The sequence below is a fragment of the Dromaius novaehollandiae genome, chromosome 7, assembly GCF_036370855.1.
Source record: "Dromaius novaehollandiae isolate bDroNov1 chromosome 7, bDroNov1.hap1, whole genome shotgun sequence".
NCBI lineage: Eukaryota > Metazoa > Chordata > Aves > Casuariiformes > Dromaiidae > Dromaius > Dromaius novaehollandiae.
This window is the reverse complement of record NC_088104.1, coordinates 11,993,044-12,016,342: the sequence shown is the minus strand read 5'-3', so window position 1 is coordinate 12,016,342 and position 23,299 is coordinate 11,993,044. Positions and strand designations below refer to the sequence as shown.

The 23,299-nt window shown below is 45.1% G+C and overlaps 1 protein-coding gene and 1 long non-coding RNA gene across 6 annotated transcripts in view; both read left to right on the top strand.

The window, feature by feature from the left end:
- Nucleotides 1-23,299, top strand: part of KALRN (kalirin RhoGEF kinase) — a 526,992-nt gene that overhangs the window by 435,753 nt on the left and 67,940 nt on the right. The window lies entirely within an intron of this gene.
- Nucleotides 9,890-21,731, top strand: LOC112996347 (uncharacterized). Its single transcript, XR_010389936.1, has 2 exons — nucleotides 9,890-10,173; nucleotides 20,629-21,731. It is a non-coding gene; the product is annotated as an uncharacterized LOC112996347 (long non-coding RNA).

Below are 23,299 nucleotides of genomic sequence, written 5' to 3'. Positions count from 1 at the left end.
TACCCTGTTGGGCTGGTCCTTCCGTTGCTAATCTTAAACAAATATTTTATGAATATGTTTCGAAGTGAGATAGCTCTGCTGAAAATCCCATTTCCCTGACCAGTCTGAGCCAGAGATAGGAAAACTGAAATGCAAAACACATGTGTATTAAATAATGTATTTCAAGTAATTGAAATTATGTTTCTGTATATCTGCTTCAGCATACTGCACAGATTCGATATATTAATCCTGACACAAAAAGCATGATTTTCTTGTCATTTATGCAAGCATTTTGTCAGAGCAGTTATTCCCAGGTTACACATGCAGGTTACGTGCAAGAAGAACCTGAACCAATGTCAGCTTTGCTTGGTTCATATTAATACCAAACTCTAGAAAGAAGGGTTAATGCTATTGTTACTATGATGGTCTAAAAGTCTAGGATAGAAAGTTATTCACATAGATGCCAGTGTATTTTTTTCATTCATACTAACTGGTGCAACAAGAGATATTACCTCTTCTTACAAATGTTGCCTTGTTTTAACTCCAGAATTGTATTTTTCTCTTTTTTAAGGTAGACTGCATATTTGACTATTTTCCTAAAATCTGTTTAAATAAGTCTCTCACAGCTCAGAACAGCTAAATAACAGTTCCCTTTTCTATTGTAAGAGGTTAAAGCATCCTTGATTGTGGTTGTCCTTACCATTTATTAAAAGGCTCTGTTTTCACATATCACGTATTCTTCACAAACGCAGTGAGGAATTATTGACTCTACAGAAATGTATTGCAGTGAAATAAGTATATTTTTCATTCTACAATTTGCAAAATGCAAATTAAATTCACTGCAAAATAAAAAAATCAAGGGGTAATTGCTTACATATTGCAGTAAAGGTTGGGTTGGCCTCCGATCTCCAAAGGTGTGTCAGCAAACTGAAACAATAATAATGCACTGTCCAACACTTCACATAATAAAACAGCCCTGATTTTTTTCTCTTTAGCAATATAACTTGCAACTCATGTATATTGGTGACTCCTGTTTTCATGAAGTGGATCTAATGCTCCATGTTTCTCACCCGCATTAAGCTGCAAGCCAAAGAGATTAAGCCAAACTGCAAGCCAACGAGATTAAAAATTAAACAGCAACACCCAGTGTTTATATTTCAAGGGCATTATTCTGTTTTCTAGATTAAAGAAGAACACTGAAATCTTTCAACTCAAGATATTTTTTCCCATAGGTCATTTTAAAAAAAGTATTCTTACTGCTTATAGGTCTTCATACATTTCTGTTTTACTCTTTCCAGACTATACGTGGCCCTTTGTTTTCCCCACAGTTTACAAATATCTTCAGAATTTTAAGTTTATGGCTTCATTTTGCCTTGGAATATATATCCAGTTTCCCTGGAAATCTGTGGGAATTGCATTTAGGTACCAGAGAACAGAATTTGGCCTTAAGGCCAAACACCATTTTTCAGAAAAGCGCAGAAGAATTTACGAACTCTGCAGAACCTAGTGAAATAAGTACATTTTTCCTTCCGCAGATTGCAGATTACAAATTAAATTTCATGCAGTGTAAAGGAGTCAATACCTACTGCTTTAAAGGAAGGCTCTTCTAACCCATGAAAAGCCTTAGTATAAGTAGCTCTGTGCATGGGGGCAGGGGAAAGCCAGTTCAGGCTGTGCACCCCAGCAGCCTTCTTGCTCGTTGCACATCTGTTCAAATGACTCTGCCTTAGTTACGCGATACAGTCCCAGTGCTGCTCCACAGGCCAGTACTGAAACCTCAGGGACAGCTGCTTTCTCCATAGTCTTCACCTGCGTGCTGTATCCATTCTGCAGTGTTCAGCCTGCTACGGCCTTTCCTTACATTAGAAGATGTGTCTTTCTGCATTTAAAGGTGCAAAAATACATGTCCTGCTCACTAGCAACTCACTTGTTGCCCTCATGAAACGTGCTACGGGACATCCAGACACACCAAAGATGGGTCTGATCTCAGCAACAGTGGGAGCTGGTGCTGCTTTCTGCTGGACAAAATATATCTGGCCAGACAAAAGAACCCGTTTTTGTCTCACACAGGGAGACTGAAAGTCTTTGAGCCCCATGGGTATGCACCGTGCTTACCAGAGCAATCGGGATCTACCACAGTGAATGGGATCACTGAGACCAAGAGATAGCACAGCAATGCAGGTCATTCACCAGTCATATACCTGGAGGCTCTTGCAGTAAAATATGAACACTGATGATGCGAGAGCCAAGGCAGATTAAAGAACTGATCTGGGTTAAAATGAACTTTTTTTTCTCCCTAGGTTAATTTTAATCTGGATCAGTTTGCGGATCAGATTCACTGTGAGGCTGTACAAACATTTCTGTTGGCACAAGGGAAGTGGCAGGAAGGAGCAGGCACCTGGGAGAGAGAGAAAAGACAACAACATTTTTTGGCAGGGTTGTTGGCTCATGACAATTTCAAGTGCTCATGGAACTATCATGTAATTTGGAGCTGTTATCTAGCAAGAAATCAGCTGAATATAGGAAGAGAAAAAAAATATGCCAAGTTGACATGTACTTGTCCCTCTCACAGAAGGACAACAGGTTTTTCTGTCCCACAGCGACTGGGAAATCCAGTGTGTAGCATTGCAGCTTTCGCCAGCTGACGGTGCCACGCAGAAAGGGGATTTCTGAAGTGTACGGTGCTAAACTCACTGACGTTCCCTGGAGCAGCAGTCCTGCACCTGTATTCCTGTCCACCAGCAGAAATGCTACCTGCCCGAGATCTAGCATCCTAGAAATGCAATTATTGCAAGGCTGTGGTGACTAAAGAATGACAGCGGGCAGGGGTGCCACACACTGATAAAAGCAGAGGGGTTGTTTCTTAGCCAGAGTCATTCCACAAGCTGATAAAAATAGCTTAGAAACAATTTTTTTAATTCTCCCCACAGCAGGCTGCTTTGTTATGTGTGTCCTTGTTTTATATACCCACCGTAAATTTCAATAACAGCTTTACATGCTTATCTTAAATCTGATGTAGTAAATCAGAAAGCACTGCCACCCTAAACACTGCCTTGTAAGAATTCCTCTGTGTTTTCTTTTTACCCTAGGGGAAAAAAAAAAGGAAAATGGAAAATACACTTAATGCAGTAATTTGGCCCAAATAAATAAAGGCTTTTACAGCACTGACACTGAATCTTACTTTAATTCCAGTCCAGTTCCTCCCTAGCAGAAGGCAGACAGGCCAAACAGAGAGCTTCCTCCCTAACTAGCAAATATTGTGTGCCAGGTTTTTTTTTCTTTTAGTTTGCCGTGAACCATAATTGTGTTGGATCCTGGGTGAGGGGATAGATGATGAACAGAACTTGCACGTTTCCGCAGAGTGTCTCAGGAAAGTAGACTGAATAGTCTTCCGTCAAAAAAGCAGAGAACAACTTACTCTAAGGAAAGAGAAATGCCATTTAAAGAAAATGAGCTGTGGTTTCTAGCATCCAAATAGAACAACCTCGGGCAAGTTGAGACAGGCACACGAGGAACACTTTTGATACACTATTAGTCTGTAGTTGCTAAAACAGCAACTCACCTTTGTCATGCACAAGTGGGTGAGGCTCCTGTTTGTCTTGGAAAGCAGATCATGATGGGCTGAGATAGGCTCATGATTTCCCCAGTGAGGCCCAACACACTAAGAGAGGAGCCAAAACATGTCCAAAAGGCAGCACTTTAATGCTTTGTGCCTTCCATCATTTGATACTGCAGTAACTCCCAACAATATATCTTTGCTTTAATGGAGATAAGTGCTTCAGGAAATAAATGCAAAACCTGCTTTAAATTTTTATTTCATTCTTTCTAGCTGAAGGGTTTCTTTTTATTTTTTTATTCTCTAACCAGGAGCTTGCTCAGGATGACTCCACCATCCAACATAGTTCTGCAGAAACCAAGCAATATGCTACTAACATAATGCAGTCTATGGCTCCAGTTTTTGGGCCTCGGCCCTAGGTGATGAGGTGAGGCTCTTTGCTGCAGCTTCCTCTGAGTGTAACACATCTGGCGGTACTTCTGGGCAAGGGAGGAAAATCCTCCTGGGCGACGCGAGGGCGAATATTTGCCAGACAATGCTGCTACCCTGACGAAGCATCACAGCTAGAGTGTAGGTAGATGGGCCTGCTCTGAGGTGGTGGATGTTCCCCTGGTACATTGGAGGAAGGTAGCGAGACAGGAGTGTACATGGACCTGGCTTCTAACTGTTTTCTTGAGCAAGTTATTGTAGGAAAATGATTACTCTGTTTAGGAAGTAGCAGTACATTTCGTGGAATCAGTGACCAGCAGACCAGAGGAACTGGATGCTGTGCATCCTGAGATACTGAGAGGCAAAATTAGCATACAAGAAAAAGGGGTATGTGCGTTCAGTAGGTCTGTGCTACCCACAGGAGTGGGTAAAAGCCTTCTCACATGAGAGTATGTGCATGTATCTTATGCACTTACAGCTGCAGCTACCCCCGGTACTGTTTATTTGCGGAATGGGTCCCTTGTAGGGCTCAGTCTCCAAGCAGCTTGTCTTTTCTTTTGGGCTCATTCTCCTTTACCAGATGGAGAGAAAGAAGAAAGATGGATTTTAAGTTAGGAAAGAGAATTATGACATTGTCAGTGGGAAACTTCTGATGCCGGTGGGAGGTGGGTTACGCAGCATATAAAGGTGAGGGCAACCTTGTATTTGAGGGTTTTGTAGAGTAGACAGGGCTGGCTGTGGCTTTTAAGGCTTTTCAGAAGAGATGGTTGGCCAGGATGCTGTTTGGTCATGACACTGCTATAAGTTGCCGTAAACCCCATCCCATGCTGATGTCTACAGCAGAAGGATCGGGAACGATATACCCTAACATTTGTTGAACATATGCCTACATTGCAGTTCAGCGAGGAGTTTGTGCTGGGATGTCTATATTTCTTTTTAATTTGTTTGTTTTAGCTAGTTGAGAATGTTCTTTTTTTACCTACCACTGTGCTGAACTGAGGAGCCAAAAACCTCTCCTTGCAGTTGTGCTCCCTTGAGCCAGGAGGGAATATGACCCAAATTATTTATTTATTTTTAATTTATTTGATCTGTTTTAATACCCAATAAAGTTGTTGTTTTTTCCAACTGGCACGACAAGGCTCTGGCTATTTTTAAAGAACGTAGTTCATCTGATTTAATCTAATGAATGTTTAGTGCTGTTGAAAATAGCTGGAGCTAGAGCCAAGAATAATGTACTGAAATGTGCTCGTTGAGCAAGGCCTGCTTCGCTTTGCCAATCTGCCTTCATTCCAATTGTTCAGATTTACCTGGGTTTGTGGGTACGATTTGCAAGCAAGACTTAGTGACCGGGGTGCTTTTTAACACTAAATTTAAAGGCCGAAAACATCACAGCCATATTTTGCCGCGCTTGTTTTAAGACACTCCAAACAGTAACAACTCTTCTTGTTGTTCAATGTAACCTCTCAATTTCAGAGCACTTTACAGGGAACACAAAAAGCCAGTATCCTCTTATTGCGCACAGGGAAAACTGAGGGATAAAGTTGTGATTTTTTCCCCCAAAGTCACCCAGAAAGTAAGCGGGAGAGAAAGTAGTTAAACCAGTCACCTAGCGTCTACTGGGCTTCTTAAACTGCTACAGAACTCTGGACTTCTCTGTGAACTGAGACGTGGTCCGAAAACAAATGCTGCTGAAGTCCTTGTTCCTGGTGTTTCGCACTGCCCGGTTCTGGGCACATCTGCATTTACTGTCCTGCCGGCACCAGCTGAAGTGCCCTGCAGAGGTACCTAGCTTTCCCTAGTAACTAAAGCTTAAATATCATTCGTGCTCTTGCACTATCTGAATCTTGCTCTGCAAGTCATATCACATCTTTAAAATGATGTTTTTAAAACTGTATGAATCCACCTTCCTTTTGCCATCCATGAGTTATTTCTATTAGATAGTAGTTTCCCTATTCTTTGATAAGAAATGAGTGTCTAATACTTAAGCTTCATTGGATTAAAAAAAAATCAGCCGTAATACATCTTACTCCCTGGTAGTGGTGCCCATAGAGATGGATTTGCTGTGGAGATCACTTTACAGCCTAAAGCACAATGTTTGATTGACTTGCGTAAGTAATGAACAGATGCTCTTGACAGCCATTAGGTTACTCATCTCTAGGTGTATGTAAACAGGGGGAAGGGAAGGGAAGAGCACCCGTTCCTAGGGGAGGGATGGTTCTCCGCAGTTCTGCATTACAGGCCACTAGGACAATTTGGGCCAGGCAGATTCAGCGTATTTCTATTGACTGTAAAGAAGCCATGCCAGTTTACATCCATTAGTTGTTTGGCCCTGTGTTTCCCCTCTATGCGTGCCTCAATTTATAACCTAAGGAAATTAAACAGCTGCTGTAGGTATGAGGGAACACTGAAGACAATGTAAAGATTAGTATGTTCCATCTTTCGCCCCCAAATTTCCACCAGAGAACAGGGTAAAAGTAGTAGAACTTACTTCCCCTTGACAGCAAGAATCATTTCTACAGAGAACAGGGTAAAAGTAGTAGAACTTACTTCCCCTTGACAGCAAGAATCATTTCTACAGACTCTCTTGGATTTCATATGAGAGGAACCACTATGCCTGGGGAATCTCTACAGGCATATTTAAGAGCAGAGTCACCCTGACATTAGACGCCAATGACTTCCATGCCGTCAGCTCTGCGTTGCACAGAGCAGCACATTTGCCCCGCTGTGCGAACACGTGCTGATGATAGTCTTAGTTTCAGATGGAGCAGGACAGGACCCATAAGATGTTCTCGGCTGCACCGCAGCAGGTAACAGCAAGATGGTTTGAGTGCGTGGTGCTGGTAGATGTTTCCTTGGAGAGCTCGTGGCACTGAGGCATAGTTCAGAGCAAGGGCAGAAGTGTTTGCCTTGCCAATGGGCCAAACAGGCCTTTCTGGGACCCCGGCAGAGACCATTGTGTGTAGGGTTTTTTTCCACATGATCCTGCAACACTCCCGTATCCAAGAGACTGAACTTCCTCTCTGAGGATAAAGGATAAAGGACTCCTTTAGCTGATAGCGTAAGTTCCCACTGAAGCTGATGATAGCAGGCTGCCTTATCCAGCATGAAAGGTGAGCTACATTGTGTCCACAGCACATTTCCTCTTCTGCTTTATAGCAGCTAATTGATACGATGTGGTTATTAAGGCTGTGTCTCTCAGTCATTGTATCTTGCTTTATGATATATTTATTGCATGAATAATTTATCAATGGGCATATATATTTTAAACAGAGTAACTTTTTGGATATAACTTTCACAACGTTTTGTGAAACATTTTGCCGACATTGTAGATTCGGAAAAAAAAATCAGCCTGTTTGCCTCCAGAATAATTACTTCAATTTTGTTTTAATTAAGTTTTTCAGAGCTGAGATTGCATGTTAATTATGTTTTAAAGTTTGGGCTGCAAATATGAGCACTACAAACTTGTTTCAAATCCCTCCTAAGAGTCTTCAACTCTAAGCACTGTTTTATTGCAGTGTGTCTTTGGTGTAACATGCAGCATGTTCCTGAGATGCTCTTTCTTGGCCCATTAGCTCAAACATTCCTCAACCGTAATCAGAAACAAACTTTTTCACCCCCAGAGCGACCCAGGGATTTATTCTCCCTGATGTTAGGGTTTACCACTAGATGTCTCTGTGAACCCCTCAAAACTCGCAGATCAGTGGGGTTTCACGGGAGACAGGTCGGGCAGCATCTGTGGAAGGACAGGGCTGCTGTGGATGGCTGCACCCGCACAAGCCTCAGCCGAGCTGCTTCAGAGATGCTCGTGGCAGTTAGCTGCTCCGAGAGTCACGGGAATTCAATGTGAAATGCTACCCCTCTGGGGTGCTTCCTAGCTTCATAAACGAGGATCCTTAACGGTTTTCTTACGACAACTTCTAAAGCCCACCCAAGAACAGGGCTCCAGTGTGCTAGGCCCCGTATAAACACTCAGCAAGAGATTCCTCCTGCCTCAGAGACCTTATTGCCTGCTGAGACAGACACAGGGCAGAAGTCAAATGAACAGGTAGATGGCAATGAAGAGCATGTTCATTTTACCTCTCTTTTTCTCGGTTTTGTTGGAAGCAGACTGAGTTTGAGTGAGAGGCAGCCAGCTCAATGGGCAGGAGGGATGGACGTGGTGTGAGGAAGCAGAGTAGGAACAAGACAGATGGGGTACGTAGCAGAGTAGACTGCTGGTCATCTCAGAAGATCTTTGCTACAAGTTTCCTAGCTCCTTTGGAGGTCCTGAGCTTTCAGCTCTTGCTGCCTGGCTCTTGAGGTACCTGAAACAGCCTCCTGAAGAGCTGCTTCACAAGGCAACGTGGCTGCGGCAAAGGGTCTATGGGGAAAGGGAGAGGCGCAAAAGGGCAAGGTTGTCCTAGCTCCTTCCCAGTTCACCTCTTCCTTACCAGGCCTGCAGCTGTGGTTTCTGCTTTCAGTAAGACATAGTATCTTCTCGATGCAAGCACAAGAGCCCCAGCCATACTACAGAGACATCCCTCGTGTCTCCCAGATAGGCAAAGCACCAAGTCAGAGAAAGACACAACACACAGGAAAGTGGAAACAGTGAAGGTTCACTTCATTCTCATGTACTGAAGAGCACTCTGGAGCTCAGGGGTATTTGCAGGAAAATATTCTGCTCTCCAGACTTGTGACGAGGTTGCCAGTGCTTCCAGTGAGGCTGTGGTCAAAGAACAATTCCCACAGTGTAGCCAGAAGCAAAGTGCCAAGGCTTGGTATTTACAGTCGCCGTGGAAGGAGTCTCTCGGGAAGGGTCTTTCTGCCACCCTCTTGGTTTCAGGTACTGAACTGGGTGGGTTGCCTCTGCCTTGAAGGCTCTAGAGCCCACAGGATCCCGCCTGGCAGCTACACTCACTCACCCAACTCAGGCCCTCTCCTGTCAAAAAACGGCCCTTGGCCCTGGGGAAGTGTTACTTACTCCAAAATAGTTATGCTAACCTGAAGCTAGTTAAGCTAATCTGAAGTCTTAGTCCAGGCCACCAGGAAGTGGCATTGATGCAGCTACCTGACCGCTGAGACTTTTGGCAAACCCGGGCACAAAACTCAGCATAACTCTCTTTGCTGCTGTTTCCTGTCAGGCCTGGGAGAAGCAGCTTGGTCGGTTTGTTAGCCTTTCGATACAGGAGTGCTCAACTATGAGCTTGCTGCTCGGGAATCCTGCCCAACCTCTCCTACCAGCTGCCTCTGGCAAGGTGGGGGCCACTTTTAGTGCCTCCAGTTTTCCATCCTTTAGATGGGAATGCTAACACAACAGGCGGGCACTTTCCAGAGCAAGGTGTGCTTTTTGACGGCTGACATACTGGTCCCCGTTTCAAGAGGGTGAGCACTTAGCTTACCCTTAGCAAAAGGGTTGTGGTGCCTCGAGCAGGTCTCCTGCAGAAAACCTGGCGGGAGCAGAAGTTAGGATCACTGGCTAGTTAATGTTTTCAACTAGTTGTCAAAAGTTTTAGCTGTTGCACGCACAAGCTAAAAAACAGTACTGAAAAAAAAGTTTTGAACTTAATAAAAAAAAACAGTAAAACAAGTTTTGCCTTTTAAAAACTTGGGAGGAAAACCCTCTCCACGACATATCGGAGCCTCAGCAAACTTCCTCCCAGGCAGCGTGTTTTTCCAGCTACGATTTTGCCGCCTCCTGCCTCGGCTGCAGCCTGCCTTGGCGCAGCCACAGCTTTTTCTTCTTCTTCTTTTTTTCCTGGCAACTTGCGGCTCCTTTCCTTCGAGCCGGGGGCGGGCAGCCTCGTCTCGCCGCAGGCCGGAGCCCCGCGGCTCCGCGGCGCCCCCCGCCCGTCCGCCCGCGGCTGCCGGCGCTCCGCGGCCGCGCAGGGCGCTCCGCCCGCCGCCGCCCCGTTGCATAAGGCGGCGCGGCGGCCGCGGGCCGCGCTCCGCCCCGCTCCGCCCCCGGAGGTGCGCGGGGACAGCGGCTGGTGGGCGCACCGGCCGCGAGAGGCTCGGCCGGTTTATCACTGTGGCTTTTTTCCCCCTTCTTTCGGGAGTGTTGAGGGCTTTTTTTTTTCTTTGGGGGGGGGTAATTTTTTTCCTCCCCTTAAGCGGGCTGGTGGCTCCTTGCCATGAGCAGCCCGAAGGCAGCATGAAAGCGGGCAGGCGCGGCTATCCCGCCCGCTCCGGTGCAGGATGGCTCCTGGCGAAGTGCTGCTGCTGCTGCAAAGGTCGGTGGGCGCCGGGGGAGGGCCGGGGCCGCGGGCAGGCGCGGGGGGCCGCGGGCGGAGCAGCCGGGTCCCCGGCGGCTCTGGGCCCGCAGCGCGGCGCCGGGGCAGCCCGCGGCCTCCGCGGAGCGGAGCGGAGAGCGGCCGCGGCCCCGCAGCCGGCCCGCAGCGCGGCTGCCCCCTCGGGCGTCCCCCCGGCGGAGAGCGGCGGGGCCGCGGCCGGAGCCCCGCGGGACCCGGCACCGGGAGGGAGAGGGCTCGAGTTGACAGGGTACATTTTATCCCGCTGGTAGGAAACACCCTGGGACTGTAAGGTCAATAGGGCGGGGAGAAATATTTGCTTAAATGAGAGATTTCCCCCCCCTCCCTTCAGTATGTCTTGGGCTCGGATAGGAGCAAAATGCTTTGGGAACATCTGTTTCTCACAGTTCACAAGTCTTTGAATGGTGATGTGGGAAGGTCTGGGGAAGCTTGCTGAACTGAAACTGTGATTACTTTTAGCGGAGATGTGGGAAAGCCACAGCAGCTAGGGTGTCTCGTAAAAAATAAAAAATAAAAAAATAAATCTGGCTTTTACAAGGAACAGTGCAGCTAAGATGTATGGGCTGAGGAATTCCCTGCCCACAGCCTTCGCTCCGCTGTATCGTTGTTGAGCTTGTTTTGGATAGCGTGAGTCTTCTGAAGAAAAGTGTTTCAATGTTCCCGTTCTCTGAACTGGCAAGCAAAAACGTCCCAGTCAAAACTTACTTTTTTCCCATGAAAAGGCAAAGTCCTTAAAAGCAGATATTTTGGTGATTGCTGAACTGGTTCTTGCTTGGAGTCCGTCTGCACATCCCCTAATGAAGTTGGCTTTAGGGCAGATGGGCTTGATGCACGCGCTGGCAATGCAGGGACCTTGTTCCCTGGTCGCTGAACTAGAGATGCACTTACCTGGTGCCAGTGACACCAGAGCTAGCGGTGCGCTGAGCTTGCCATGGTTTCATAAGATGTTGAGCTTTGTCAGCCTGGGGAGGACAGGCTACTCCATGCCAAATAAGTGACCGTTGAACTCGATGCACAAAATCCCCTGTTTTGCAGTGTTTAAAAATAGGCATATAGCAGGGTGCTAGGGCTGCTAACAGAAAGGCTACAGCACTACATTAATGCGAGAGCCAAGTCTCAAGGACAGGTCGTGCTTTAATGTGTTGCTCCATGCAGCAGGTTTGGAGCAGGCTTTGAGCTCCGACATGGCTCTGGACTTTAAAATGTTGATTCTAACAGATTAAAATCTCCCTGCTGCTTGTCCTCTGTCTGCAAATGTCTCCAGAAGGGGGAAGGGGAAGCAGCTGGCTCTTCTCTCTTCTTTTGAAATGTTAACTGTGTTTGCAGTTCTAGTTTACCCCTTTTGTAACAAAAGGTGTTTTGTGATAGTGATTACTACCAAGGACAAGACAGGAGTGAAGTAAACTCTGAGCAGAAAGTTGGAAGAGGCTAGCTGTTATGCTGTGTTTATTAAAGAAAAAGAGGGGCAGTCAGATGGCAGAAATACTTCTTGTTTGCTTTGGTACCTACTTACATTTATTTGAGGAGATGTTTGGTGCTGCAGACTACAGCATCCGTGTGTGGTTGCTGGCAGCTTGTGCCATTAAGCGTGGAGAGTCTTTCGTGTTGTAACCTGACTTTTGATGCTTTAACTTCATATATTCAGCATTGTCAATGATCGTCTTTGGTTTTGGCGGGTCATTTCTCTACTCTTCTTTATGAGGACTTCCCTCTGATCTCAGACTCTCAGTAAAGCTACATGACTAAGACACTGTTTGTTAGATGGATATGAAGCAACTTGGAGTTGTTCTTGCTGCTGCCGTGTAACTGACCTTCCCTTCACCTTTGGAAATATGGCTCAGCTTTTTCCTGGTGAGAGATGCCTGATGTCTCTTGATCTTGGCAACAACTGAATAGGTTTTGTCATGCCAATAAAGCATCTTTTGGTTGGAGAAATTGAGAAGATGAGTGTGCAGTCCGCTCTCAAGCAGAGGTTACGTCTGTACAAGCTGTGTCAGTGATTTTCCTGCTATGGAGGTTGGAAGTGATGTAGATGCTCAATCTCCTAAGTAGCAACGATAATGTTGAGATGAAAAACCCAAACTTAGTTTCTAAGTATAGCAGAAAACGTGTAAATTTTGTATAACTGGGCATTTCTCTGAAGGATCTTGACAGTTAGCTCGAAATATTCTTTTGCATAAATCTCATCCTGTCTTTTGCAGCAGTTGAGACCTTGATACTGTTTTTACTTGTTTCTCTTGGTGAGTTCCTGATGTTGTCAGCTCTGCCCATGTACAAAGCTTTTGGGATCCATCCAAGCAAAGCGACTGACACTTAGTACCATTTGCAGTTTGCTCTGACCCATATAGTCCTCTGCCTGAACTAAATAAGGATTACTTGTCTGTCCTCAAATATAGAGAGATATGAATCCTAATATAGGAGTTCCTCAGAGCAAGAGTGTATCACTTGCTTTCAGCTATAGAAAAGGGTATTTAAGAGCAGTAGGCTTGTACAGCCTTCAGGCCTTAATCAGCCAAGGGTTGACAAGGCTTTTTGCAGCATTTCTTAAATGCACAAATGCAAAGTGCAATATAAGATGCTTGTTAGCAGTGCAAAACTGACTTTGAAAGCAGACTGATAAGAGGGTTCAAATTCTGATGGTGTTCTGATAAGCCATACAGCTCTCCTTACAGATCAGCCCAGGATTTGTGATTGAAAATAACATTTTTTTTTAACACGTTAGCAGAGACTCCTGAGTTGCCTGTGTGGTTTAGATTAGAGGCTTCTTTTAAATGGTCTTCATGAGGAAAAGCAAAAAGAAAAAAATAAGGAGGGATTCCTACTTTGTGGAATGTCTTTTCTAAAGCAAATGATAAGTTGCCTAGCTTGAATGTGACAAGGTCAAAACTTTGTTGCCTTTAAACAAGGAGCAAAGTCCAGAGGTTTAGTGCCATTACTCTGCACTACCTTCAACTTAGAGCTCTGAAGCCTGCCAGCGAATGCACGTAGCTTGAGTCAGAGGGAGGCTGGATTTGAGGATCTAATGCATGGAGCTCTGTAAAGAATAGCCAGTGACTCAGATTCAAGCTAGAAGTTAATCTGGAGGTACCACGCTGTACCCAGGGCACTGCTGACATTTGTTGCAATGGTTCAGCTCATACAATTCTAGCCCTGCCTGCAGCACAGTGGGGTCTCTTTGCGCTAAGAGGTGATAAGGGGATGGAAAACAGTAGGAAGGAAATTCTTTTCTTTGGGTGCAAGGAGAGAGACGTTCTGGTGCCTGAACTTGATCATCTAGACATGAGCGCAACTATGTACAGCCTAAACTCTTTAAGGGTCCATGGTTAATAATAGTCTAGTGTCAATATAACTTTACAGTACAGTACCTTACACCCTGCTCTAGATAATGTTATGTGGCTGCAGGTGAGAATATAAAACATTTTTACTGAAGGGTAGTCAGATACAGGAAAGACTGATTTAAATGAATGCAGTTTATTGGCTTCAATAAAGAACATGTCCCTTTGCCTTCTTAAAGTTGCTCTTCCGAGCAGGCAGCTGCTCATATCCAAACTTCTCATTCCAGAACAGAAAAGCTTCATCCAAATGTCAGACCTTTAATCTGAGTAAGTGCAAAATGGGTTTGTCTCTTCTAAGCTCCTAGCAAGGCTCTTCCTTAAAATTCCTGCCCCTCTGGCTTCTCATCTTCTCCCCTCTCCTGTCTACAGTTTTGCTCCTTCTGCTTTTTTTTTATTGTCCTCTGTTTCTTTCTTTCCTTTCCTCTTCTTACTATCCTTTCATGAGTCTTTGGTTCGTTATTGGCTCAGTCTGACAAACCTCTTTGCTGTAATATTAACACAGTAAGCTTTTCTTGACAGAGTGATAGTGACTGATGTACAATAAAGGGAGTTCAGCCACCTTGTAGATCTTTGCTAGCTGGTCAGAAACACAGAGCCTTAACTGGAAGTTGGGAAAACTGGCATAATTACAAGGGCTGTCAACGGCATGTTAATAAAAGTTATTTCTTCATTAGGTAAAAAGCGAGATCTGATGGTACTTTTTATAGAAGGTGCTGACATTGTGTTACAGTGAGCTGCAGAGCTCTGCAAAGGAAGCGGGTACCTTTGTGCTGTGTGGTAGCGAGAGAATGATCTGCAGTAATATATTCAAGCCCATAACATTTCCTAATTTGAACATATTTTATTTAGTGTTTCAGCCTGAGCCATGGTTACACTGTGCAAAGCGTAATGGAATGCATGGCCAAAGCAGTTCGGTCAAAAATGGGACAGAGGAGAAAACAATGGTAAAGCTAAGGGTGTCAACCAAAGCTTGCAGGTTTTCGTGGTGCTTCCTCAATGACAAATATGAGGAAACTCTTACCTTCTCCAAATGTACTCCCTCGGTAAAGTCCAGCTGCTGCTAATTAGCTGCATCTCAGTAAAGCAAAGAGGATCAACTGTGCTGGCCTTCTGTGGGCAGCCTTTCTCTCACGCGGGAGTCACGTGTGGCTCGGGTTCTCCCTGCGTTCACCGGAAAATGGCTGCGGTGAGGTTTGGGAGAGTTGTTAACATTTTCTCCCGATTCTGTTAAGAGAACTGGTAAGCCCATGACAGGAACATCTCTTCAAGTGCTGCATTTTCTCACCTCTGCAAGCTGAGACTCGGAGTCACAGTAGACCCTGGTAGATAAAGTTACTGGAAGGGACACAAGGGCTGGTGAAAACTCTGCTCAGTTGAGTAGGCAGGATTAGCCTGACAAGGTGCATTTCGTTAGCAAAAAAATTGTTCTTTCTCTTACCATGGCATCATGCTTTCCCACCCCTGCTTTATGCCCTACCTAAGGAAGCACCGAGATAAGCCCGGTCCCAAAAGGGTGCCTGGCAGTCCCCACGCCAGGCTTTTCAGACGAGGTAAATAATGACTCAGTGGTGCAAACCTGTGAGGATTTGTGTGCATGCACGTGTCCTCCCTTGAAGGAGGCAATGAGACCTACAAGGATTTCAGCAGGAGAAGTCATGAGATTGATAAGTAGTCTCTGAACGCAAGCAAATAGCTGAACGAGAAGCGTGGCTGCTCGCTTCTGCTCTGTAGATTGCTCTAGCAGGCGAGGGTAACAGTAAGCTCTTTTTAAGATTATTTAGTTTTCAGTGTTGTTGAATCTTACCTCTTCATAAGAGATCTTCTGGGAGTAGAAATGCTGTTTGTGGATACAGCAGGTCAAGTTTTGAATGGATCAGTATTACTGTAAAATATTTAGCAGCTAAGAGCACAGAAGCTTGACTTGCTCTAAGTGCTGGTCGCTGCCTAAGGCTCCCTTGCTCCCCGTTCTCAGCTTCTGTCAGCTGCTTTTTATAAATCTGTTGCTCGCTGCATCAGTACGAGTGTTCTGGATGCTTTAACAAGTTTTCTTCAACTCCCAAGATCCAAGAAATACAAGTGTTTTTTCTTCTTTTTTGAAACAGTTATACACACTCCTAGATAGCTCTAAGGCTCTTAGTGCAAGCTAGCCTCTCATCTTCCGGCTTTGCGTCTCCCTGTTGAGACTGGTCTTGCAGCTTTATCTTTTGAGATGCAGTTATAATTCAGGAAGTGACAGAGAGTTTTTACAGAAAATAGACTTGCAGTTCTTGATTCATGAATGTAAAACAGACAACAACAGCTTCTATGAAGATCAGCTTTCGATTGCTCGTCTGAGACTGAATGCATGGTGTGGATTGCTATTATTCAGGTTGCTGCATTGTTTTCAACTTTCACAAATTCACCTGGCTTTAAAGAAACATGGGGTTTGCTTTTATGCAGGCAAAGCTTCCAAACTTTCCATTTGCTCCAAAAGCACCTAAGAATTCACAAGGCTTTATTCATTTTGCCACAAGTCTGAAGAAGGGAGACTTTATTCTAAGAGGGGAAAAAAACCACAGATAATTGTGAAAAAATACAGCTTGGACGACTTCTGTTCACTGTAGAGAACATGGGGTAACCACATGTATGCTGCTTTCCTATGAAATGATTGCCAGGTAGCTGTATTGTTCAGGAATTCAGTGTGCAGATGCTGAAATAAAAATCTGTCCATTTTGAAATGAAACCAAAAGGGCAGTTATTTCTCATGACCCCAATGAGATTTTGTTTTTCCAAACCATTAGGTTTCAGCATACACCTTGTTAAAACTTTTGCATGTATTGAGAAAACTAATTTGTCATTTTGAAGAAAAAGAACTCCCAAAACATTTCAGTCCAAAAAAATCATCGAAACACTTCAAAATACAAGTGTAGTGGCAAGTGTCTGTTAACATGCTTTGTGAAAATATTTTGATCTTTGACAAAAGTTACAGGTTCTTCTCACAAGAGAAGAATTGGTTGAGCAGTTAGTAAATATGACAGGAATCTGCAGATGTGGTTTGCAATTTAGTTAGGAGCCAGCTTAGCTCCTGTGTATCAGTTGTTATTGCAGAAGAGCTGAATTGCTCATATTGCATTACACAGCTTAATGTGATATAAAAATACTTTTTAAGATAACTACAGAATCGCATCTGACCACAAAAAAGGTGTACTGTGAATCCTAAGAAGTACTTCAGAAGGTATAAAGAATTATTAGAAAATACTTACCAAGATATGTATGAAAACATCTCTCCTGGCTGATGGTTTTTGCCATTAGAAGACCTTATGCCAGAAAGTAACATTTTGCTTTTAGTTTGTTGTGATTATGCTGAAACACAACCCATTCCTTGGAGTAAGGGTAGTCCTTCCCATCAGCTGTGTCCTTCCGTCCAGCGTGACTTGCCTCTCGGTCTGTCAGTCTCTGTCCTGCTCTGCCTGGACCGACCCCGTGATCCTCTCCCTGGCAGCTTGAGAGTGGGCAGGTTACACCCATGTCATCTGGGCTCAGATAATTATGATAAAGTATGAAAATGTCACTAGTGACGTCCTAATGACATGAAAAGTGGAACCTGCAAACTGTATTATAGCAGTTAATAACAGAACAGTCGTGTTGTTTTCCTCTTTGATGGTGAGAGAGCCATTAAATACACTTCAGTTGTTGTACGTAGTATTTGATTTTCTGTAATGTAACATGCATAGTATCACGCTGTAGAAGGCCCAGTCCAGCTGTGGCTCATTTCTTACTCCCTCGCCTCCGGCGGTTCTGGATGCTTGTCGATGCTCCTCTATTTTATAGAAGCTGTGGTTGCTCAGTGCTTTTGGGACATGAAACAAATATTCTATCTCCGTCTTATGTGTTATCACGTAAGGACCTAGCAATTGCTGGTCTGCCGAAGCTGAACCCCACTGCGCTTGGCTGTTTGGTGTGTTTAGCCCTTGTTAGCCCTGCTGCAGCTCAACAACTTTGAAATCTTGGATCCCTGTAAAACTTCTTTTCTAGGAGATGCAAAGCTGAAGAGTTACATCAAGTGACGAGGTCTGGGAGCCGGACCTGCTGATAACCCTTTAGTAAATGCAACCTGAGGAAGCAGGAGGTGGTTTTTGGTAGAGATTTTTACCATTCGTATTAGAGGGATGTAAACTAAACATGGAGATTTGATGCCCACTTTTAAAGGGAAGCACAAATACAGTTTGTATTTTAGTTTTCATCAAAGATCCCTTGTTTGCTAGCACAAGAAAATGCTGAAATAAACATTTATGGAAGGGATGGACTCTTTTACCTGTGATAAGAAGGGAGTGGGTTTAGTGACCCTGGAGGTATCTCCGCTGTTACGGTCTGGATGTTTTCTATGCTCAGATTTCACGCGGAGCTTGCAGCTCGGAGCGTGCGGAGGGAGCGGGGAGTGGCCCATCCCGAGCTCCAGCTAAATCTGCTCAGGAGGCTTTTTCATGCAGTTGAGGCTTGCTAACAATTATAGCTGCAGAGTATAGCAGCTGAGCACGGGTCCTGGTACGCTGTTTTTTCTCCTCCCTTCATAAGGCACGTGCTGCTTTAGTGAATAGAAGTTTTATATGTCCCCAAGATGTGCAGCAAAGCCTTAACCTGTCTTAAAACATATTACTGTTCAGCGATTGCTCTCAAACTTCCTTGAGGTCATGTAGCAAAGTGGTACAAAATAGGCCTCAAAATCAGCAATTATAGCTTTCAGACTTTGATCTCCTTGTCGGTTGCAGCGTTTTTCCAGGGCTTCGTGTCCTACAGAGTACATTGCATGGGTTCGTAAGATCTTCCTGTTCAGCAGTGCCAAAGTTGATTGTTTCTTTAAAAAAAAAAAAAAAAAAAAAACCCAAAAAATGAAAAGCCCCACCCCACGCTGCACAGCAGAGAGCAGTAGGGTTGTGTCAGGGGTAAAGGCGATATCTAGGTAGCTGTGAGGCAGAGCGCATAAAACAGCATGTATGTTCCTTCTCATCGGTTGGGGATCCCTTCAGTCTTGAACAAGATTTGCACATGTTGAGCACCCCTGAAGAGCCCGGCCCCAGCTGTCTCCCGCTGCAGAAGCATGCGCTTAGGCAGGCTATGAAAAGTGTTGCACAACCCAGCATAATTTAACCACATGCTGAATAAATACACTTTTGAGAACACTTTTGAAGAGATGTTGCCTAATTAATCCTGTAGGTGGTATAATATGTATATTTCTGAAATCCAGTTTTAGCATCATGCAATTAGCTTTTATGGCCTAAGGATTCTGATTTAAGATGTTCTTTAGTTACTAATGGTAATCTGTTTTAATTAAAAATGCAAATGTATTTTAGATCCAAATGTGTCTGAGTGGTGCAATGTAAAAGGATGATTCACAGCTGATACAATTGAAGTGCCTCCAGTCTAGTATTCTTTGTATGTTCTGTAGTTTCAACCCTGAGGATTAATGTGGTATTCAAACATTGCTCTCAGTTGAAGTATGTGGAGGCTGAATTGATTTCTTTAGGAAATGGGATAAGTATTAATCAACAGGGATCCTTGCTGGAGCAGCAGAAGTGAAATCATAGCTTTAGGCAAGAAGGAGGCAAGGACTTTGAATGTTACCGGAGTAACCTCAGCTCCGCAATAGCAGAGCACTGCTCCTGCCGGGACACAGGTGCTGAGCGGGCAACAGCACCTTGGTTGACCTCGTGTTGGTATCACCAAGTTTTTCAGTCTTGAACATCCCGGGCTGCTCAGAGAGGGCTGTAACTGCCGAGAGCTGTGCGGCCATACAATTCAGCCTGCTGCTCCAGACAGACATTTAAAGGCCAGTGCTCTCTGAGTGTTCACCACAGGCACTTGTCCTGGAGATACATTCTCTGGTGAGTGGGTATCTGTGATCTGGCATAGTACGGTGCAGTAAGAGACGCGCACTACTTGACAAAGTCTTTACAGATTCAAAGAGCCTCTGCTGCTAGACGAGTCCACCCTTGCTGCTGTTTTGAAGTAGAAGTGCTCCTTTTCTTAGCTATTTTGAAAGCTGCGAGTAGAAGAAAGTAACTAGTCAGTAATGGTGGTGTAGCTGTGAAGACGGGGTTTGTAATGATACTGTCTCTTACTAAACACATTACCTGGTAGAACATTTTTGCAGCTACTCATGAGCAGAAGCTGTGATGCAGTAGGGAACTAAGCGATGCAGTTTACATAGTGCAGCTCTCACGGGCTCTGCTAAGCTGGATTTAGGATTTCTTCCCAGGAAGCAGTTGCTGGTAAGGAGCAATGGTGTGGGCATTGCGAGAGCTGTGGAAGGCTCTGTGTGGCCCTCCAGAAATCAAAATCAACGGGCGTCTCTGGACTAGCCTTATTAGGAAGGCTTGTGGTTGGGTCAAGGCACTTACCAAACCTCAGAAGGCCAAGACTCAGCGGGGTGCTGCAAGGGAGCTCTCCTATTCCCATACAGCAGATGCTTTCTGAGACTTCAAGTTCCCGTCCCATCTTTCTTGCTGACGCAAATACAGAATAGTAGTTTTTTCATCACCTGAAATAGGATAAACTTGTTGACTGGTACCACCGAGGAGGTTCCTGCTCCCCGCCCTGGAGAGGTGTCAAATAAAAAACAAGATTCAAATCCTATGAGCCTGTTATATGGGGCAGCAAGTGACATTCTGAGTTTCCTACTTAAGCCGAGTGAATCAAAGCTTCCCGCAAGTCTGACTGATAGTCTTACGTGTGCAGTTAAAACTCTGCGAGCTGCTTAGCCATTTCCCTGTGCCATGTTCAAAGAGCAAAACATCACAAAGCACCAGCAGTTCTTATCTGTGTGTTTTATTTACCAACCACTGTTTACATTTACTTCATTCATTACTTCTTTTTATCCATCCCAATTAGTACCTTTGCTGTGAGCTTGTATTTTCCTCTAGTAATTCTGAAGGCCGAGGGCATGGAGGAAGCTGCTTTTGGGCACCAGCCCTGGAGGCTCCGGAGGCCTGCAGTGTGTCTGTCGTCAAACTCCCCTAACCTCGTTGTTCTTGGTGGTTACGTGGCGTCCGCTCTAGCCCTGCACCGCTCGCAACTTATTCTTCTTCCGTTCTTTTCTTTTCAGGGGCTGTCAGAGCCTGAATAATTTAAGAGTGAACAAATGAGAGACGTTCATGGAGGACTCTCTTCTTACCTAGGCAGAATTTGACAAGCATGTAGATTGCCTTGGGTTTCCACTGCACCTACCACAACTTTACTAAGAGAAAAGCCCCCCTTTCCTAGACATCTGTGTCACTCTTGCTTAGTAAAGTTATTCAAGATCAGCGCCTTTGGAATTGGTTGGTAAATGGACAAAGCCTTTCTCTTTGCCCGGAGCTCCTGACAGCCTCCAAGTACCAAAGAGAACTCCACACCACTAGAAAGCAAGAGACAGCTGCTGAATGTTGGAAGCTACTGCATCTGGCAAAAGAAGCTGCCACTAAGATGCACACAGTCTGTTTGTTTGTTCTGCTTGTTTTCTGTGCTTTCTGAGCCCTGTGTGTGCCTGGAAAGTTTAATGACCAATTCCTTCTTTCTCAACATGCAGTTTTTCCTCCCATCCCAAAAAAGCTTGGAGTTCTGTTCTTGCTTTTTTCAATTCCGATTTATTTTTGTCACTGATACGCTTCTGTTGTTTCCACTAGGAATTGTTTGGGACGTAGCCACAGCTTCCTTTGAGGCAGGGAGTTATTAAGAAAAGGCTGTTCAAAAGTCCTTTTCGCCTCCTACCTTCCGCAAAATTTCAGCAGAGCGGTCCACCTTGTCAGAGAGTTTGCTGGCTTTAAGCGTAAGGCAGAGTTGACCTTAGCAATGATGTCATTTAACTGAGAAATTACTTCACTGAATGTGGAAAAGTTCTTACAGTAGCTCAATTTGGGAGCTGCTGAATGAAGCCGACCCTTGACACTTTGCAAAAAGAATAAGGCTTGTGTTGTATTAACAGCTGCTTGGAAACCATGTGTAATAAATTTTGTTTTTGTGCCCACCACGAGGATAAAAGATGGTATTCCGCCGGCTTGGGTCCCCCTGCACTCGCAGTAGAGCAGAATTGCTTAGATCAAAGTTTAAAAGTCTCCTTCTGTGTGGGTGTCTAAGCAGTTTGCAGTTCCTTATGCTAAAAGTAACAGTGTACTTGCAAAGGCCAGCAAATGCTGCTCTTCTTGCTCAGCTTCAAATATGACGTTTTCCCCTTCATCATCTCATATAGGTTTCCATGGAGGTTCAGGGTTAAACTTATTCAACTTACTTTTTTACTGAACATGCATACATCTCCTGACAAAATGTATCAAAATGAAAGGGGATTTTTGTGCTTTGTGTTTGGGGGTTTTGTTCTTTTTTGCTGCCAGTGACACTTATTCTGGAAACTTCAGGGTTGGGGATTACTATATTTTTGTCACAGAAAGAAGACAGTGTAAATACAAAATGTAAAGTAGAAGAACTTAGAGAAGTGCTTCAATGAGTTGTTTGACTAAATTGAAATAAATGTTGATTTGTTCAAAAAAAAAAAAAAAAAAAAGAGAGACACATGCACTTTCTGGATCTCATTAGTCTTGATTTTTTTTTCCTTGGTTTTCCTAAAGCCAAATGCGTGCCTCTTGGCTTCGGACATCAGCTCGCCCAGCTGTGAGGCATTACGGGAAGACTCTTCCTATCTGCCTTCTCGGCAGATGTGTTACGCTCGCCCTTGCTGCGCCCGGGCTGTGTCAGAGTGTGCGGTGGGTGAAAAGCCGAGGCAAGAGAACGGGTGAATGAAACCGAGTGTGCAGAAACAGCGTTTCTGTCCTCACGAGCTGCTGTGTGGAGCGACTGCTCTTTTTCTGAGCTCTTCCACACCCCGTGGTTGAGTAGGGGCTGGCCTTGTCTGCGTGGTGCCTGAGGGCACCTGGGGAGATCAGTGAAGCTCCTTGGAGGCCTCAAGGTCGACCAGTACTGTACCTGCCTCGCAGGATTTGGGGACAGGAGCTGGCTAGGATGGTCTCACTTACCAAGGGATTTGTGGAGTCACTCTGGGGGCGTTTGGTTTTTTTATGGTTCTTGTCATGAATTCAGAGCAGCTTATGCGAGGGGTTACGCAGGGCTCTAAAGAAGGGTGAATTTGTCGGGAAGGCTGATAGATGGAGAGGAAAGGGCTTGAACCTCCCACTAGAGAGGTTGTCAGAGCTGTAAGCTGTTACATGCAAACACATTTCTGACAGGGACGAGCAGAGAGTGGGACTGCAGCTATTTCAGCTGCCGTTTCAAGTGCCTGGTGCTGCCAGGTTAAGCCTCAGGCTTTACTGCGCGTCTGCTCCCAGGCGGGGGAAGCAGGCTGCCTTCCTGTGCTGCGGCTCCTTGTTTAAACACTCGTCTGTAGGAAAGGAGATCTTATCCCGTAGTCGTCTGAAGATGCCTTTTCCTCTTCTCCCCGCACCCCCCAAAGCCTGTATGAAACAGCAAATGTAACAGAGACTGTCTGCGCTCGCTGTTCCTCCTGCCGAGCCCTCTTGACCAGCAGCAGACTTGTGCTTTGATGCAGCCGGCTCTGCCAGCGTCTCCTACCCTCATGCCGTTGCTGTCCCTGGAGAGCCAGCGCTCGCTCCTTCAGCACGCTCTCAGGATTTCAGTAACTTTGCTCCCAAGGCCTCCTGGGACTGTGCGCCTCTGTGCTGTTTCTCCCGGCTTTGGGTTTTATCTCGCTCTTTGAAACTTTCCCAGAGCTGCGGTGACTTTTCTCTGACCTTCGGGAACTGGAGCTCTTGAGCCCTGACACTCTGACT